At 36.8% G+C, this 5,909-nt stretch overlaps 1 non-coding gene across 1 annotated transcript; it reads left to right on the forward strand.

The window, feature by feature from the left end:
- Positions 1–4,660: 4,660 nt before the first annotated feature.
- LOC131178036 (small nucleolar RNA R71) lies at positions 4,661–4,767 on the forward strand. The gene has a single exon (XR_009147167.1). It is a non-coding gene; the product is annotated as a small nucleolar RNA R71 (small nucleolar RNA).
- Positions 4,768–5,909: the final 1,142 nt, after the last annotated feature.

Here is a 5,909-nt window from a genome sequence, read left to right on the forward strand (position 1 = left end):
TATATTTAATGGGTTACCGGTGGGTGAAGTACGGTAATTCATTAGGTGTAATATGGGAACATGTTACATCTTACGAGGAGTAGGATGTGACAACTACACCATAAGGAAATACATTAGTAACAACAAAGGGTCCAATCTGACGAGAACGCAACTTACTAGGCATCAGCTTCGATCTGGAATTATACAATAAAACTTTTTGCCCAATCACAAACTGCTTCCTTAGAATTAGTTTGTCATGGAATGCCTTGGTATTTTCTTTATGGATCCTAGAATTCTCATAAGCCTTAAGTCGAATTTCCTCTAATTCCTGCAATTGTAATTTTCTTTCCACACCAGCAATATCCAAATCCAAATCACAATGTCTAACAGCCCAATAAGTCTTATGTTCTAACTCAACAGGAAGGTGACACAACTTACCAAATACCAATCTGTAGGGGGACATATCTATGGGTGTCTTATAAGCAGTCCTATAAGCCCACAAAGCATCATCAAGTCTGAGGCTCCAATATTTTCTATTTGGCTTCACTGTTTTTTCCAAAATAAACCTGATCTTTCTGTTAGACACCTCTGCTTACCCACTTGTTTAAGGATGATAAGCTGTAGATACTCCATGGACAACACCATATCTCCTCAATAATGCCTTAACAGTTCTGTTACAAAAATGCATGCCCCGATCACTGATCAAAGCTCTAGGAACTCCAAACCTGCTAAAAATGTTTGACTTAATAAAACCTACAACAACTTTACAATCATCAGTCCTGGTGGCTTTGGCTTCCACCCATTTCGAAACATAATCAACAATAAGTAATATATAAACAAAGCCAAAAGAAGGAGGAAATGGACCCATAAAATCAATACCCCACACATTAAAAATCTCACAAACAAGTCTTGGATTCTGAATCATCTCATTCCTACAAGTTAAACTTCCTGTTCTTTGACATTGTTCACAATTTTTGCAATATGAATCACGAAATATAGTGGGCCAGTAAAAACTATAGTCTAATTTTTTTCTACCTGTTCTCTTGGGTCCAAAATGACCTCCACATGCATAGGCATGACAAAAAGCAAGAATAGATTGAATCTCATTATCAGGAACACATCTTCTAATAATTTGATCTGAACAAAATTTCCACAAATATGGGTCATCCCACACATAATACTTAGCCTCACTTTTCAATTTCTCTTTCTTAGCTCTACGCAAATCAAAGGCACAATCTTAGTAACCAAATAATTCACCAAATCAGCATACTAAGAGATCATACCTTGCAATTTAAATAACTGCTCATTAGGAAAAAGTTCCTATAAAGGAACTGGCTCTTCTTGTGTCACTAACCTGCTCAAATGATTTGCTACCAGGTTCTCAGCTCCTCTCTTATCCTTGATTTGAAGATCAAATTATTGTAGCAAAAAGGATCCATCTAATCAACCTTGGTTTTGCTTCCTTCTTTGCCAAGAGATACTTCAACACTGCATGATCAGAGAAGATAATTATTTTAGAACCAAGCAAATACGACCAAAATTTATCTAAAGCAAAAACTATAGCCAAAAACTCTTTTTCGGTCGTAGAATAATTGCGCTGAGCTGAATTGAGTGTTCTGGATGCATAATAAATCACATGAAAAAGCTTCCCAACACACTGCCCTAAAACTGCTCCTACTGCATAATTACTCGTGTCACACATAATTTCAAATGGTATAATCCAATCAGAAGCCTGGATAATAGGGGGTGATGTGAATGCAAATTTCAATTTGTCAAAAGCCTCCTTGCATTCTTCACTCAACTCAAAAGAAATATCTTTTTGCAAGAGTCTAGACAAAGGCAATGCTATCTTAGAGAAATCCTTAATGAACCTGCGATAGAAACCTATATGACCAAGAAAAGAGCGTACTTCCCTCACAGTTGTGGGGTAAGGTAAGTTCACAATTAAATAAATTTTAGATTTATCCACCTCAATATCCCTATTAGAGACAACATGACCCAAAACAACCCCCTGTTCCACCATAAAATGACACTTTTCATAATTCAAAACAAGATTTTTCTCAATGCATCTCTCAAGAACAGAAGTCAAATGATGTAAACATGCATCAAATGAATCACCATACACAGTAAAATCATCCATGAACAACTCAATGCAATTATCAATGTAATCTGAAAATATGTTCATCATGCATCTCTGAAATGTGGCAGGTGCATTATAAAGCCCGAAGGGCATCCTTCTAAAAGCAAAGTTCCAAAAGGGCAATTGAAGGTAGTCTTCTCTTGATCCTCTACTGCAATCATAATTTGATTATATCCAGAAAAGCCATCAAGAAAGCAGAAATAAGACTTACCTACTAACCGCTCAAGCATCTGATCAATGAATGATAGTGGGAAGTGGTCCTTCCTTCTTGTTGAATTCAGCTTGCGGTAGTCTATGCACATTCGCCATCCACTCTGAATCCTTGTTAGAACAAGCTCATTATCTTGATTTGCTACCACAGTGACTCCTGATTTTTTTGGTACTACTTGGACTGGACTTACCCATTTACTGTCTAAAATTGGGTAAATAACTCCTGCATCCAGTAGCTTTAAAATCTCATTCTTCACAACCTCCATCATTTGTGGGTTCAACCTCCTTTGAGCTTCTCTACTTGGTTTAGCATCATCTTCCAGTAAAATCCTGTGCATGCACATTGATGGATTTATACATTTGATGTCAGCTATTGTCCATCCAATTGCTTCCTTGTGTACCCTCAGAACCTTAGTCAATCTTTCTTCTTGAATCTTTATCAAATTGCTTGAGATGATAACTGGAAGTGTCTCATTGTCTCCCAAGTAAACATACTTTAAATGCTCAGGTAAAGGCTTGAGTTCAAGAAATGGTGCCTGCACCACAGAAAGTAACAATTTTGTGTGAGATACAGTTAAGTCAATCTTTGATACTCCATACCTTTTTGGAACAGGAGGTAATGACTACAATGCCATTACTGCATCTTGAACCTCTACACTTAATGGCTGATTGGTACTGATTTCTTGAATTCCTTAAGTAATCACCACTTCTAACTCATCCTCCATGCTTAACTCAAAAACATCCTGCATAAATGTATCAACAACATCAATAGAAAAAATAGAATGTTCATCAACAGGATACTTCATGGCATCAAAGATATTAAATTTGACAGTCTCTCCATCAAACTCCATAGTTAAGGTACCATCATCCACATCAATTTTCGTCTTAGCAGTTTTTAGGAAAGGTCTTCCAAACAAAATCAAAGCTGACTTTGATGTGGGAACACTATCCTCCATATCCAGAATGTAAAAATCTGCAGGAAAAATCAATTCTCCAACCTGCACCAACACATCCTCAACTACCTCAACTACTCCCAATGGGTAAGTATTAGAACGATCAGCTAACTGAATAATGACACTGGTTTCTTTCAAAGGACCCAAATTTAAAGTTTGGAAAACCAAATTTGACATAACATTAATAGATGCTCCTAAATTTTCCATTACACTATCAAATCTAGAATCACCTATTTTGCAAGGAATAGAAAATGAACCTGGATCCTTACACTTAGGGGGTAATTTTTGTTGAATTAATGCCGACACATTTTCCCCCGCACTGATCTTCTCATTGTTCCTCAACTTGCACTTTGTAATGCATAATTCCTTAAGGAATTTAGCATACCTAGGGATTTGTTTGATCGCATCAAGTACAGGTATATTAACCTCCACCTTCTTGAAAGTCTCCAAAATTTCTTTCTCTTGTTCTTCTTTCTTAGTCTTTGCCAACCTACATGGGAATGGAGGAAGAACATAATTATTAACCTTATTCAGTTTAGGTTCAGTATTTACCTCAATTTCAGGAACTTCAGACTCTTTTGCTCCTTGCTTCTTCTTTTTCATTGGCTCATGTGGAGTCTAGTTATCAACTTCTTTCCCACTCCGCAACACTATAGCACTCGCATTTTTTCTAGGATTCATGACTGTTTGTGATGGAAGCTAACCTTGAGCTTCCAGCTTACTCACAAATGAGGCTAACTGACCAATCTGCCTCTCTATGTTTTGAATGCTATTTCTAGTCTCCTGTTGAAACTATTGTGTATTATTAGCCAAATCCTTAACAATTTCATCAAGTGACATACCTTGATTTGAGGGAGGTGGAGGTGGTTGATTCACTTATGGTCTTTGCTGCTGGTGTCAGTTTTGCACCGGTTGATTCCCATAACTCAGATTGGGATGATCTCGCCATCCTCGATTATAAGTATTAGAAAAGGGATCATACCTGCATTATGGCTGTCCATAATTTCTTACTGCATTAACATGTTACATTGATTCATCCTCTTGTAATGTAGGACACATGTCAGTGGCATGACCCGAACCTGAACAAATTCCACATACCTTACCAGTTTGCATGTTCACTACAGCCAATTGCCTCACCAAAGAAGTTAAATCAGAAATCTGTTTCTCAAGGTTAGATGTACTTACCTCATTAACCTTGTAAGGTATGTGATCCATTCTCATTCCAAACTGCTGAGAGTTTGCTGCCATAATAGCAATCAGCCTCCTCGCTTCTTTTGGTGTTTTATTAACCAAAGCTCCTCCACTAGCAGTATCTATCATACTGTGGTCCATTGGTAGAAGTCCCTCATAAAAATACTGAATCAAAAGCTGCTCACTTATTTGATGATGGGGACAGCTTGCACACAGCTTCTTAAATCGCTCCCAATACTCATACAAACTCTCTCCATTGTACTGTCGGATCCCACAAATTTCTTTTCTTATGTTGGCAGCATGGGAAGCAGGAAAATACTTCTCCAAAAATATCTGTTTCATCCCATTCTATGAGTTGATTGATCCAGAAGGAAGGTCATATAACCAATCCTTAACTACGCCTTCCAATGAGAAAGGGAAAGCTCGAAGCTTGATTTGATCCTCTGAAACTCCTTGAGGTTTTATGCTGGAACACACAACATGAAATTCCTTTAAATGCTTATGTGGATCCTCACCTGCAAAACCATGAAACTTAGGCAACAAATGGATTAGTCCAGATTTTAACTTAAAAGCAACATTTAAAGCAGAATATTGAATACACAAAGGCTGTTGGTTTAGATCAGGAGCAGCCAACTCTTTCAAAGTCCTAGCAGCCATGGTTTCATTTTTAGAATCTGAATCTGAATCTGAATCCGAACTTAATTCCCTTGGAGATTGGACTCCTTCAGATGTACTCGAAATCTGCCTAGCTTGCTTAGCCAATTTTCTCAACTATTTAGCTATTTTTTCTTCTACTGGATCAAAGAGCAAGTCACTAGATTAAGAAGTTCTTGTCATAAACAAAAAGAAATCAAAGTAAAAACAGAAAAATGCCTTAAAACCCTAGAAAACGATGGAATTTGGCCTCAAGAGGGTGGGGCCCTCCGAATCAGAACTTCGTTTCCTTCAAAAAAAGTATAGAACGCCCTCTGAATTCAACCTAAAATCTGTCAATGAATGGTAACATCGTAATTTTTTCCAAAAACCTGAAATCAACAACAACTCACAAACAAAGTTATAATAAAATATCCTAACACTAAAAATACGAAATGTCACACCTTACCCCTCTGTAAGGCATAACATGATCCCGTAGAATACCTAATGAACTACTGAACTTCACCTAACGATAACTCATTAAGTACCCTACAAGGGATTTTAAAATAATTTTCTTATTTTTGATAAGTGGTGAGCATTTTCTAATTGGTATTAAAACATTTAATTAAAGTGGAAAACTAATTAAAATTTTTGGCCCATTTTATTTTTCTGCAAATTTTATAAAAATTTTGGCAGAGTTTCGTTTGTATTTTGAGAAAACAGTTCTTCAAATACCTGAAAAAAAGGCACTTCCAATAATTTTTCAAGCACTGCTTCAAATTCATACTCAATCTCAACCAATT

The sequence above is a fragment of the Hevea brasiliensis genome, chromosome 2 (genome assembly GCF_030052815.1).
Source record: "Hevea brasiliensis isolate MT/VB/25A 57/8 chromosome 2, ASM3005281v1, whole genome shotgun sequence".
Classification (NCBI taxonomy): Eukaryota; Viridiplantae; Streptophyta; class Magnoliopsida; order Malpighiales; family Euphorbiaceae; genus Hevea; species Hevea brasiliensis.